Source organism: Lolium rigidum, chromosome 2, assembly GCF_022539505.1.
Source record: "Lolium rigidum isolate FL_2022 chromosome 2, APGP_CSIRO_Lrig_0.1, whole genome shotgun sequence".
Classification (NCBI taxonomy): Eukaryota; Viridiplantae; Streptophyta; class Magnoliopsida; order Poales; family Poaceae; genus Lolium; species Lolium rigidum.
Genome location: NC_061509.1, coordinates 90,981,887 through 90,995,902, shown reverse-complemented (window position 1 = coordinate 90,995,902; position 14,016 = coordinate 90,981,887). Strand labels below are relative to the sequence as shown.

The 14,016-nt window shown below is 43.7% G+C and overlaps 3 long non-coding RNA genes across 5 annotated transcripts; 1 reads left to right on the top strand and 2 right to left on the bottom strand.

Annotated features, from left to right (window-relative positions):
• The first annotated feature begins 1,192 nt into the window (after positions 1-1,192).
• On the top strand, positions 1,193-7,751 carry LOC124686896. The gene is made up of 3 exons (XR_006997994.1): positions 1,193-1,298; positions 7,507-7,607; positions 7,715-7,751. It is a non-coding gene; the product is annotated as an uncharacterized LOC124686896 (long non-coding RNA).
• Positions 1,890-4,197, bottom strand: LOC124686895. Its single transcript, XR_006997992.1, has 3 exons — positions 4,105-4,197; positions 2,859-3,019; positions 1,890-2,121 (listed from the first exon to the last, which is right to left on the bottom strand). It is a non-coding gene; the product is annotated as an uncharacterized LOC124686895 (long non-coding RNA).
• On the bottom strand, positions 4,343-6,806 carry LOC124686894. 3 transcript variants are annotated; one of them, XR_006997990.1, is made up of 9 exons: positions 6,720-6,806; positions 6,371-6,603; positions 6,114-6,217; positions 5,671-5,706; positions 5,450-5,590; positions 5,260-5,357; positions 4,883-5,040; positions 4,709-4,784; positions 4,343-4,521 (listed from the first exon to the last, which is right to left on the bottom strand). It is a non-coding gene; the product is annotated as an uncharacterized LOC124686894 (long non-coding RNA). The 3 variants fall into 3 exon arrangements; XR_006997989.1 differs by having other exon boundaries at positions 4,343-4,483; XR_006997991.1 differs by having other exon boundaries at positions 4,343-4,483; positions 6,371-6,498.
• Positions 7,752-14,016: the final 6,265 nt, after the last annotated feature.

Sequence of the window (14,016 nt, the reverse complement as noted above, 5' to 3'; positions counted from 1 at the left end):
CACCCTGACTCCACTTCTCCAGCGACCGATCAAGTGGCCTAGTACTTAGCTAGCTATGTATGCACAAATTAAGCGTCGCCCCTACTCCAGGTATTCCATAGAGATAACATATATAGTATGTGGTAGATTCGCGCGCAACAGGTGACTTCCGTGAGATCGAGCTCCTTTGAGTGACACGCATACAAGTGCGATCGAGCTATACTAGGTAATTGCCAAATATTACCTCTGGCCCGACGAGTAAGGCCTATATTATTTTTAAGTCAAATTGTGTAAAATTTGATCAAGTTTTCAGGAAAAATTATTAACATGTACAATCTAAAATCAACGTTGTTAGATACACCATGAAATATATTTTCATATGATATCTAAATAAACCGTAGTTCCTGATTGTTTCTTTCTAAAAGTTTGATCAAAATTTACTTAGATTGACTTTTCATTGCAACGAAGTGAGCATTGTTTTTCTAAAAAAAAGCATTGTTTTTCCATAAAAAAAATCTAATAGAGGTGTGCTCTGGTGTTCTACTCGTCCCTTCCAACCACTAAAGTTGAAGGAATAAGTTAGTCCATCAAGAACTATCGGGTGATCCTGATCGTTCATAAAGGTGCAAAGTTTGGGAATGGAAACACACAAGCAAAAGCCTTTCTATTAATATCATAAGCCACATTCATTGAGCTTTTTTGCAGTACCCAGGGATGAATATGGGCCATCCAATCTATAGATTGAGCCGTGCAGATGAAGCCATACTGCCAGATTTTGGCCGCCCAACACGCGAGCAGTATAGAGTGTCCTGCGCCGTCCGGAACCAGCAGTATAACCGGATGAGGGTATTTTAGGAAAATCATATTTTGTCCCGCAAGGCAGACTCCATCTCCTACCCCCGTTCGTTCAGTTTGCCCACCCAAAAAAATCCCCTCAGGTATTCCGGCCGCCATGGACCTGCACCCCTGTAGTCCCTCCTCTCTCTCCGGCTTGAGCAGCGGCGGAGACGGGAAGCACCCTTTCGAGCCAGGGTCCGGCCGGCGCCGCTGCCAACGCGCAGCCCCCCGTATCCCCTCCTCCTCGGTCGATTTGAATGGCCCCTACGAACTAGGGTTCCGGCCATCGCTGACGCCGACCATCGTGGCGCAGCTGGTCGATCTCTGGCCAGGATGATCCGCGGCCATGAAGGTTTCGGAGGGCCGCCGCCCAGCCGGTCAAGTACTAGGCCGAGGCAGACGCGGTGTCGCCGGCGGTTGCCGCCGACCGCGGCGACGAAGCTGCAGGCTGAACAACGACAACGGACTCCTCTGAACAGAAGGTACGTTGTGGTTTCAGCCTTCGATACGAGAACCGATTTTAGGAGATATGAAGACGGATTTTTTAGCCAGAGTTTTGATTTTGCTGCCTTGCCTGCTCGCTGCGGTGACATATTCACATAAATGGTTAGGCTTGGGGCGGAGCTACAGTGTTTGACCGGTGTCAATTGACACCGGCGCCTCTGGCAAAATACCTCTGTATACACAAGCCGTCGGCAAAATAACACCATCAAAAGAGCAAAATGACACCGCCCCACATATGATCCATACTATTATATACTAGTGGTTGGGGCGCCCCTTGGGGCGCCTCTTGACTGGTCAGGTGCGCTCAAATCAATAGCCCAATCTTTCTGTTCTGTATCAGTCCATTCAAGTGATCTTGTTCACACAAGCTAGTATCATCATGTTTTTTTTTCTCTTTCACCAATAACTGACCAAGACTGACTGGGTTTCCGTTTGGTTTCTGATTGATTTTTTAATAGTATATAGCTTGACAAAAATGGTTTACAACAATGCTTACCAGAAAACAAATTATACATTTGATTTTGCTTGATTGAAACACAACACAGTGGCTGATACAGGTAGATGGTTACAGGAGTTTACTTCACATACAAGGTTGAAATGATGCATAAACTAATTATCACACATCAAGCTGATGGTGTACACTGATAAAATGAGCACACACAGAGCAAACAGAGTTCAGCAGCAAAGCTTGTAGAGCTGGAACATCAGGGCAGGGGTGATGTAGTGCATCAGCAGGGAAGGGTTCCTATCATCCGGCAATCCTCTGTTGTTTCTCCATAGAATTGGCATTCCGAAATTTGTCTGTAATCAGATGAAAGAGCTGGCGTGTGACCGCAGACATCAAGTGCAAGAAGGGAATCAAGAAGAAACAAGTACAATATAAGATATTTGCACAAGTCAGTATAGCTTTATGAACTGCATGTACTTAGAAAGCAAGGGGTCTTCTGACCAAGAAAAAACTACAAGTACATTCCATTAAATATTTTAAAAAATAAAAGCTCAAATGGTAGTACTCCCTCCGTCCTACAAAACTTGTCTTAGATTTTTTGAAGTTTGGATGTGTATAAACACTAAACAATGTGTAGATACATCCAACTTTTTTGTAAATCTAAGACAACTTATAAGGGATGGAGTAAAACTTTTGATAGATCCGGATATTGGCTTCTTTATCTAATAGGAACATAACGGCACAACACAAGGATCAGAAGGAGGTAGAAACAAACACTTTAGTACTTCAAATTTTACTTATGATTTACGTTGATCATCGCCTAAGAAAAAATAATGTTAAATTGTTTCCTACTTGCTCTATTTCGTGGAAGATAAAATGTATAATGCTATTGCTCATCTAAAACATAAAAGGATGTCAGACCCAGAGCACAAAGTTCGGAATTTTGAGCTTTAATATGTTCATTCAGGAAAGAAGAGAATTTAAAACACAACCGATATTCTGAAGAAATCAAAATAGTTTCCCAGAAGGATTAAAAACTATGGATAGATGCTGCTCTGAAGGGAGTATGTCGACGTGTCTCACGAGGTACCTGGTGTCAGCAGCGACGAGCATTCTAGCTGGAACATGAAAATTGTCCTGATGGTGCAGATCCTCTGTGAGATCTTCTATACCTGAGGGAGCTTGTTCATGTCCAACAAGAAATTGAGCTAGTTGATTTACCTATCCATCTGCAGCAATATTTTCAAATTCCTAGAAAAGGAATAACAAGGATTTAGGAATTGAGATACATTATCAAGATACTGACTGCAATTTCGGCTTAGCAAAGCACAAAAACTGATTGCCCTTGATTCATTGCCATCGATATCTACATGATCATTTCATTAACAAGCGCAAAGAATGACTATTGCAGGGCTCATGAATCCGTTTATGCTAAAAAATTGCTACATCTGCAAATTTAATCTAATAAACTATGCCTATGTGAACTAACATGGAGAGATGCCCAGCAAATATGCTCCATTTCGATGGCAAACAAATAGTATGGCAGAAACGTAGTTATTCAAAAGAAACAGAAGGTCTCGTCCCAATTTGGCATTTATATAGAAGAAAACCTGGCCTGAACTACATGTTCTTTCCATTATTGTGGTCTCTTGTACTATTCCATAAATGAATAAGTATATATTTAATGCATATTATCCTGTGCGGAGAAAGATTTTCTACACTAGCTGTTCTTCAGTGAACAGTTCATATAGTTGTGCGATGCAAACTTGTTAAGTTTTATCAAGTTCTGCATTCATAAACTTATCAAGACTTTTAGTTTGTTATGTCGGCCTAATAACAAATTTGTGCATGTTTACTTATGTTTGCATTAGCACTTTAGCAGACCATTGAGCCAGGGAATGATTCTCAACAGAGATTTTGAACAGAGTTATGCTTTTAGTGGAAGAAATGATCTAATAACTGAATATCTTTTTTTATAGCAAACAGGTGATCTTTACAGCTTTCTCAATAACTATTACTACCTTGGTTCCATATTAACTGTCACGGATTTGTCTAGATATGCATGTATCCAAACATGTTTCAGTGTGTAGATACATGCAAATCTTGACAAATATGCAACATTTAATATAGAACCAAGGCTGTAGATACTAAGGTAACAAGGATTGCTATTTTAATGATTGCAGCAATATACCAACATTCAAAAAAAGTCTTGTCGAGTGCTTCATCATATGATGCACATTAAAATTGATCACCAAACATTATGGGAAGATGAAACTATCTTCGCAACATATCCAGTGGATTAACCTTAGCAGAGGAGCAGAGTATATAGTCTATACCATTAGGATTCTTCCAGCCATCGCATGAACACCAGAAGGAATTGGGTCGAAATGGAGGTAATGAGAAATCAGCTTCCGGGAAAAGTTCTTGGAGCAAATATATTTAGTGGTTAAATACAATACAAGCCCAAGTAATTTAGCTTTAAACACCTGAGCAGTCATAGAAGAAAATGAGTTAAAATATGAATGATACTTCCATACCTTCCCGCAAAGATGATAGAATTTTGGAAAAACCTGGTGTAGCAGAAGGTTCAAACTTCAAAGTATATATAAGTATCCCCGCGGATGATCGAACCCCTAAGCATGAAACTATGAGAGTAACTGAGGGATACTATTTCACCAACAATAGTAAACTTATGGTCTTGTGAACCCATAGTTCCTGCAAGAAGATATCCCATTCACATGTCTAGTACAGAGCTGCGCACAGATGAAAAACAGAACTCTAAGAACAACATCAACTATTGAATGTGCACAGCAAATTAATTATAAATTTACTTTTGACTATATAACCAGTATTTAGTGTGTGATTACTATAGCTTATAGAACAAAATCACATATCCCAATGAGACATTCCATCAAACATTAAATGAGTTCTGCTACCCACCTTATTCTTGATCTCTGGTAACACGGTCATCTCACTATCGCTGGCATGTGAAGTCGCAAACCAATCAAAGATGAACCTACAAAACAGAAAAGAACAAAATTTGAAGATGACCGCATCCACTTATGGAAGTAAAAAACCAAACCACATAAAAAATCACAGCACACAATCACCTACTTGGCAACAGGATGCGGTGTCGTGGAGATCTTGTCTTCACCTTTCCATTTCCCGCTGGCGACAACCTGACACAGTTGGAGCGTCCCTGTTAGATACTACGCAGTCGATGCCCTGACAATCGCTGGAAACCTGGAACTGGAACCAATTTTTACATAATCCTACAAAAGAATAAATCACACCAGAGTAAAGATGTTTCATTAAGGGCCCTCCTCTGAAAATATTTAAACAACCATGACAACGGAACACAGAACTACATCCATAAGAAAAATGCTTATTTCTTCATACTTCAGGGAATTTTTGGTTACATACATATCCGAAATAATAGGTGACTAACAAGGGAATACAGACAACAATTAACCAGGTAAAAAGTAACTCACCAAATCAAGGAGACCACACATATAATAGGCCTATATTGAGAAACATAGCCTGGAGTTGAGAAAGATCAGATGCAGCTGACACAGAGATTGCCAATGTCCTGTTGAAACACATAAGGGGTGGAAATAAGGAGAATTAGTCATGGTTAAAGTTGAACCAGTTGTAGCAACAAATTATCCTAGTAGGGCTTACAAAGGCATTGTTGTTACATATTCCATGACTCAATCAGAAAATGCCCGGCCAGTCCTGATGGTATCTTGATAAAAGTTTATGCACCTAGTCTCCTATCTCGTGTCGTATATTGTAATATTGGTCCACAAATAAAGAGCAAACCTATAAAATAAATTATGTCAATCGATAGTGGAATACTTACTACATATATGATAGCATGTCCACACAAGAGAGAAAGCTACCATTTGGGGACTGTGTTCTTGCTTGTGTCGCCATCGCTGAAAGAATTTTTTTATATTAATGCACAAATTAAATTAAATATTATATACCTAGGGAAAGGTAGCAATTTATTTATCGATAAATAGGAACATTAAAAGGCAGACCAGAAATAAGATAAAACATAATCCATGACAATTGAAATTTTGATCTGATATAAACCCAATACCTCACACGAACTACAAACTGAAATGCAACTTTCAGAAATAAAACACTAACCATAGCAAGATAAAAAGAATTGGACTATAGTTTCAATCTAATCTAAGAATTGCAACCAAAGGGCGGTGGCATGAACCAAACATCTAAACCATAATAGTTCTACTCCATGACACACCCAGACAACAAGGTTTTCAACAGTTATATCTAACTCCAAAAACTACAGCTAGCCTAGAGGTATAGAAGTGAGAACCTAACATCATTGCAGAGCAGCAACCCGCAGCACTGTAAAAGGCCCCAACATCGCAAGGAAAGGCGGCATCTCCTCGCAAAATCCGCATAAGATATGTATCAAAACTGCTACATGGTTCATAAGTGGAGAAAATCACAAATTACTAATTAGTGTTAAATTATAAGAAAAAAGCGACACATTGCATCACGAGCACTTCCATCCACATACATTTAAATCAAAATTATGGCACATTTATACCGGTACAGATTAGAGCGCACCTTGTCCTTGCTCTCGCTGGCCTGTATCCAAATTGTCATACGATTCCTACACCAGTTCCGCTTCTTGATCTTCTTCCTTAGGTGTGAGTTGAGCACCCCTGCTGGTTAGACCTGTCGGTGCCTTAAACCTGCGGAAAATGAGCAAGGTAATCAACCAAAAAGATGCACATCATACCCTTGCAGCAGGTAAACACAATCTTCTCCAGTTCGATTAGAAATTTTTGCAAGGCAGCCTAGGAGAGTAAGAAAGGTCAGCAATAGACAAATTGAGCAAGAAAATATGAGTAATATAGCCTGGATTTGGGGATTGGGAGAGGGTAAGCTTCGTGACTTGAAGTGGGCAAGCTACCTGACTTGAATTGGTTGGTCGTGTGTGCTTGGCTCCTCGTTCCTCAATCATCAAACTCTCCCTCTAGATCCTTCATAGGCTCTTCAGGGATCGCATCGAAGATTCAAGGAAACTGAGAAGCCGGGAGGAGATTCTACGCACACGGCATGGTGCCCCTGCCGTGCTGATTGCTGGCCTCACTCGTCCTCCTCTCCTGAAGATCCGCGACCAGCCAGTCCTGCCGCAACACCACCTTCCTCCACGGCAGTCCTCACAAGCGCCACGGCTGTGATGCTCGTGCTCGCGAGAGCTTTGGGCATCTGGGGTCTGCGCCACCCTCATCCTTGTAGTAGGCCGAGGCCGGCACTGCTGCAAGGGGAAGGAGGAGAGAGAGCGGTGGCGGCGGGGTGAGGACTCGCGTGGAGGCCGGCGAGAGGAAGCGGCGGGGAATCTGGATTAGGGTACACGACCTCCTTTTCTCCTGGTCGCGACCTCTTTTTCTCTCACCGAGCATCTTTTCTTTTCCTCGCCCGTCCCTCGCTCGACACGTGGTAGATCAGGTCCCAGTCGTTGCGCGCTTCGCCCAGCCCGCACATGCCTGGTGGCTATCGTGGAGAGCCCTCAAATGGGGCAAACACACACGCACTTGCTTGTTCTCAATGAAACATGGCAATTAGCCTGTACATGATTACTAGGGCCATACCAGTAAATTTATCTGAAAAGATCTTGAGAATATTGTTTCATAGCAAGTGAATAACAATCTGGCTAATTGGCATACTTCAAAATTTATTTGTGTTATCTGTTTCAGGTAATATGGCTGTAAAATCCCTGTTTGATGTGGAAAGCATATCATTGGACAATGTTGTGGTATTTCACCTTTCTGATAGGTCCATCCACAAACTAGCAGAGGTAACGTACCTAATTTCTACAGTTGGTTCTCTATAATTCAATAGCAGTATTTCACAAAAGAGAACCTGTATCATTTTGCTCGAGTTTAAGCTATCCCTTTTTTTCAGTTTTCAGGCAGCGACAATTAACACCCCGGAGCATTGGGCCAGCCATGGTAAGCTTCACATCATACATGACATAGCAAATTTTCTAATCTTAACGATGCATCTTCCTCGATCTCAGTGTATGTATTTACTTACGATTGGGTTTCCCGAATCAGGATGCGGAGATGCTGCGACCAACACGACCACCAAGGTCTAACGTGGTGGCAGAAAAGCGGGTAATGGCGGGAGCACACCGAGACAAGGTCGGTGAGGGCGAGGGCAAGGACAGAGGTCGGTGAGGGCGAGGACCCATGTTGGCGAGGGAGAGAACATCTATGCTGGTGCGAGAGGGTACTGGCAAACAACATTTAGTTAACTCTTCGCACCAAAGCCAGATGAGATCACCGTTGAGATCAAGATCAACATCCAACATTCATCGAGGGGTTGTTTTCAAATCCACTTTAAACACAGACACTTTTCACCTGCTCTCTGGGTTGTTGTCATTAGCAGATGTCCTATTTAGCTCGGATCTAAGCCTAGCTTGTAATCGCTTTCATTGTTGTATTTGATTAAATCCTAGCCGTTTGTTCCAGCTGGCATCACTTCCTCTTGTAAGATTACATCTGAATCTAATAAGGGTAGCTGAAAGTAGTGACTAAATTCGTGTGATTTGCCTGAATTCCCTTCTCGTGATGAACAAATCGATAGTCTAGCCTACCACGATGGCGGCTGCCTAGGTCAACCCAGAGATGGCGGTGGTGAACAAATCGATAGATCTGAATTCCCTTCTCGTGATGAACAAAGCAAGAGGTGGTGATTCTGCAGTAAGGTTGTGAGAGGCAGAGGCGCGAGCGATCGTCTGAGAGGCAGGGCGATAGCGTTGGTTGCAAATGGGCTGAGATCTTGGCCCATCATAATTCCCTTTACGTTGAAAAAAGACAATATTTCACTATTTTGTAAAGTTAAAAAGAGGTGAGATGTTCTATACTGCTACCAGCAGTATAGGGTACCGTAAAAACTCTCCATTCATTGGAACAAATGGAGTATCGTTTTTTATGTTCACTCACATGCATCCAAGCTATAAGTTAAGGGTGAGACTAATTATTAGTTGATTGAGAACTGAATACTAACTTAGTTCTCAGTATATGATATCATCCAATCTCGTTGAACCCATGTAGCAATTCATAATTATCACGAATCACGAAAGAAATCAACAATCCAACGATATTTTGTTAGTTGCAACCTCACTTACAACTGAAAAAATCGGTTGCAACCAAATTTATAACTTAAGTACTCCGATGCCAATCTGATGGTTTAGAATTTAATTAAAAGCTAAGTTGGTTAAAAACGATAAACTAAAGCTAGGCCTAGCTAGGACTGATCGCTTCATCGTAAATTCATTGGCGGTATTAATGGCTGGGTGAGTGTAGTGTTGCGACGAAACGAGCATCGATCGGTTTACCCGGCGAGAAATGCGAAGCACGTGAGTCTCATCGGTCCACTTTTGACTGCAGGCTACACGTATTCGTAGTACTAATAAAGCTACCGGCGACCTATGTCCAGGCTAGCCTGGACGGCATATACAGCACGTAGTAGTACGATTTAAGCAAAGCTAATTAAGGAGGGAAATCGTACGCATTAGCATATCTGATCAACACCGTGGAAATGGGAGACGGCGTAGATAATTTTCCTGATCAATCTGACATTCAGACTCAGACAGTGCTACCTAGAGTAGTTTTTGTTTTCTGAACGATCTTTTTTTTAACCCTCGTGCTTTCACGCGAGCACAACTGCACCCTGGGCATGTGCCTGGGTACTGCGGCGGCGCCTAAGAACTCCGGCAAATTCTGCCGGCGGGCGAGATCGCTGAAAAGGCGGCGTGTTTCTGAAGACGAGGCAAATACGAAATTGATTGTGGTCTCGCAACTGGGCCAACCCCCACTACCAGCGACCACCCAGTCCAGCCCATCTCTACACCTCCTCCTGCTTCTTGGACCCTATTGCATAGCAGTCCAGCTGGGCTGTATCCGGCCGAAGAAAAAATCTTTAGGTAAGGAAGGAGCCCTCTAACAAGTTATTTCAGTTTTCTACTGGTTGTTTTAGCTATATAACGCCAGCTCTATTCATTGGCATGGACAAGATATGCCTTTTTTTTCTAAAGCAGCCACGTAGTTCATTAATAGAAAATCAAGAAAAAATATTTATTTTGGATTCCTAGTATTCTACGACTCTTTTTCACACGAATTATGAATTCTTTTCAAGGTCATTGAGATTCGTGGATAATTTAGAGTGTTGGGAACGTACCTCTTTTTTATGCCCTCGAACAAATCCAAATGATTGAAGTTCTCCTATGCTGAGATCCCTTGAGTGGCCGCTTTGCGGTCGATTTTCGTTAACGTGACATTGTCGCATATCCTTTTTTTTATCCCTCCTATTTTCATTTCCTAAATCCAAACAGGCAAACATTGTTAGCAAACTTGAGGCAAGAATTCCATGATGATCCACTGGTACCAACTGAAGTATGTATATACACATTTTTTGTGTGATTCTTTTTCTGTTGCAGGTAATGTGAATTATTTTTGTTGGTGTTTTCATATTTTATTTGTTAATAGAAGTTGTGGAACTTTATTCATATTAATGTAGAGATATTGGAGGATAATTCCAACGAATTGAAAACCATTCGTAAAAACAAAAGTCCTATATCGAAAGAGGGATTTTTTTTAGGGAGAAATAAAGATTTAATTGAGTGCTCGGCAATATCGCCGGCAGCAAGATCAGAGACAAACAGGGGGCAGCATCTACCCAGCACGAACATTCAGTCTCATCTCCCAACCCAAAACGGGCAAGAGAATGAGCGACCTGATTTCAGTTACGGGGACAACCCACACAATTGCTTGTTGCTCCGCGAAGGAGTAAGCCAATTTCAGAGAACTCGTGGCTGCTGGACTTCATAGCGTGCACCAAAGTCTGACAATCAGACTCAAAAACCACTCTGTGTTAAGCCGAACACCGCAGCTCATTCAATTTCCGCAACGCACGCCTCCGCTCCTGCTTGCAGTGCCCCATGCAGGTGTTTCAGTTTGCCTGTGGGAAAGTCCCCAGTATTTGATCCAGCAATAAAACCCCACGCTCCCGATCTCGAGCTCTATTTTTAGCCGGTCTGCTTCAGGTTTTGCCCAGAATGCCGTTGCCCGATGCGCTTCAGTAAGAGGCATCGGCTGGGCCGCCCGAAATTCTTCACCAGGTCGTTGATCAGCAACTCTTAATGATTATTCCATCTCATTCAGCGTTCTCACACGCCGAGTTGATCCATTGATGATGCCCTGCTTCTGCAACTCCAAACCTCGTAATATGCTCCTCCGTGTATATGACATTGATTGCTTCGGTTTTGCTTCAAGGATAGATGTGTCTTGGAGATGTTAATCGGTGGACTCGTTTCCTTTTAGTTTCCTTGTTTTGATTTGGTAGGGTTTAGGTTTCCTTCCCCTGCTGGTTTATGTTTCTCGAACCTTGTATGGCTTCTTTTCTATGAAATGGAGCTGTGGAGTGATCCATGTTAATCTAAAATAAATCTAGGTTTTGCAGAAGGGGACTGTTAGAATCCTCTGGAGGCTCCAACCTTCCCAGTCTCCTGGTTCCTGCTTGACACGTGTCCACTTTAACCTCAATTGCAGACTTTGCTTCATCATAGCAAAAAGACTTCCGCTTTTACTTCATTGAAGAAAAAAACAGTTCATCTAGAAAAAAAACTCGCCGGATACAGACCTCGTTGGAGACTTCACCGAAGACTCGCCGGAGACATCACCGGAGACTCGCGGGAGGCCTCATAGCAAAACATATATACTAAAGTAGCGGAACCACATAACATTTGTAGCAGAAAAATAAACAATTGTACCATCGTGAACTACTCCTCGTCGGCGCACAGCTACACTATTCCAACTTCGGCTGGAAGCACCATCACTTCCTTCTTGCAGCACCACCACTGACTGGTGGTAGCACCTTCAGTGACCGTTTGCAGCATCGCTGCTGACCTTTTGCAGCACTCCTGCTGACTATTTACAACAACATAGGCATTCCTTTGCAGCACAGTCGCCCACCATTCCCAACATTGTACTTCGCCGGAGACCTCGGTGAACACTTCGCCAATCATGGTACTTCGCCGGAGACCTCCTTATAGCAACGCTGCCCACCAATGGTAGCACCACCACTTACTCCTTGTAGCACCGGCAAACACCATTTGTAGCACCGCCAGCCACCATAGGTAGCACACGGAGCAACAATTTGCAGCACCGCAACCCATCCCTAGCAGCAGCACTGCCCTTCCCGTGGAAGCACCACCGCCATTCCAGCTCCACCACCGGCGAGATCTCGATCTCCGTCTTCACCACCGAGGCGCCGCCTTTTGCGACCGCATGCGCAACTCAACAAAAGCCTCCAACCTTCGCCAGCAGCGGGTCCCTCTTAGGCAGCTTGACTATCACGGTCGTCGTCTCCCCGTCGTCCTCGACGCAGCATGTGTCACAGTAGGGGCAGCTGGACGAGGAGTTAAATCCTCTGTCATGACCTTCGTTGGTGATATGGATGGGCCGGAGAAACTACGATTGTGGTGTCGTGCCTCTGAATCCAGCGGGAGCGCCATGACGCCCGGAGCTTGGGAGGAAGGGGAGGGGGAAGGGAGGAGGCGGTCGCTGCTCTACACCGCCATCGCGCTCTACGATGGCTTGTAGCATGCCTCGCCAGCAAGGAAGCGGAGGGCGGCGTCGGTAGAGCCATGGACACGGAGGAGCAGTGGAACCAGCAACCGCGACAGGAAAAGGGAGGAAGAGAAAGGGGGATTGGAAAGAGATAAGCCTGATTCTAGGTAGGCCCCACAGACGCATGTCAGTGATGACGCGTGAAGCACACGCCCGTTGGGAACCCCAAGAGGAAGGTGTGATGCGTACAGCAGCAAGTTTCCCTCAGTAAGAAACCAAGGTTTATCGAACCAGTAGGAGATGAAGGCCACGTAAAGGTTGTTGGTGAAGGAGTGTAGTGCGGCGCAACACCAGAGATTCCGGCGCCAACGTGGAACCTGCACAACACAATCAAAATACTTTACCCCAACTTAACAGTGAGGTTGTCAATCTCACCGGCTTGCTGTAAACAAAGGATTAAACGTATGGTGTGGAGAATGATGTTTGTTTGCAAAGAACAACAGAGAACATAGATTGCAGTAGATGTTATTTCAGATGTAAAAGAATGGACCGGGGTCCACAGTTCACTAGTGGTGTCTCTCCAGTAAGATAAATAGCATGTTGGGTGAACAAATTACAGTTGGGCAATTGACAAATAGAGAGGGCATAACAATGCACATACATATCATGATGACTAATATGAGATTTACTTAGGACATTACGACAAAGAACATAGACCGCTATCCAGCATGCATCTATGCCTAAAAAGTCCACCTTCGGGTTAGCATCCGCACCCCTTCCAGTATTAAGTTGCAAACAACAGACAATTGCATTAAGTATGGTGCATAATGTAATCAACACAAATATCCTTTAGACAAAGCATTGATGTTTTATCTCTAGTGGCAACAGCACATCCATAACCTTAGAACTTTCTGTCACTGTCCCAGATTCAATGGAGGCATGAACCCACTATCGAGCATAAATACTCCCTCTTGGAGTCACAAGTATCAACTTGGCCAGAGCCTCTACTAGCAACGGAGAGCATGCAAGATCATAAACAACACATATATGATAGATCAATAATCAACTTGACATAGTATTCCATATTCATCGGATCCCAACAAATACAAGATTTAGCATTAGAAATAGACGATCTTGATCATGATAGGCAGCTCACAAGATCTAAACATGATAGCACAAGAGGAGAAGACAACCATCTAGCTACTGCTATGGACCCATAGTCCAAGGATGAACTACTCACGCATCAATCCGGAGGCGGGCATGATGATGTAGAGTCCTCCGGTGATGATTCCCCTCTCCGCAGGGTGCCGGAGGCGATCTCTTGAATCCCCCGAGATGGGATTGGTGGCGACGGCATCACAGTATGTTTTCTCGTATCGTGGCTCTCGGTACTAGGGTTTTCGCGGCGGAGAGAATAAATAGGCGAAGGGGCAGAGTCGGAGGGCGCCCGAGGGGCCCACCCCATAGGTGGGCAAGCCCCCCCTCCTGGCCGCGCCGCCCTAGGGTGTGGGGCCTCCTTGGCCCCTCTCTGTCTCTCCTTCGGTGTTCTGGAAGGCTCCGTGCAAAATAAGACCGTGGGCTTTTGTTTCGTCCAATTCCGAGAATATTTCTGTGTAAGATTTCTGAAACCAA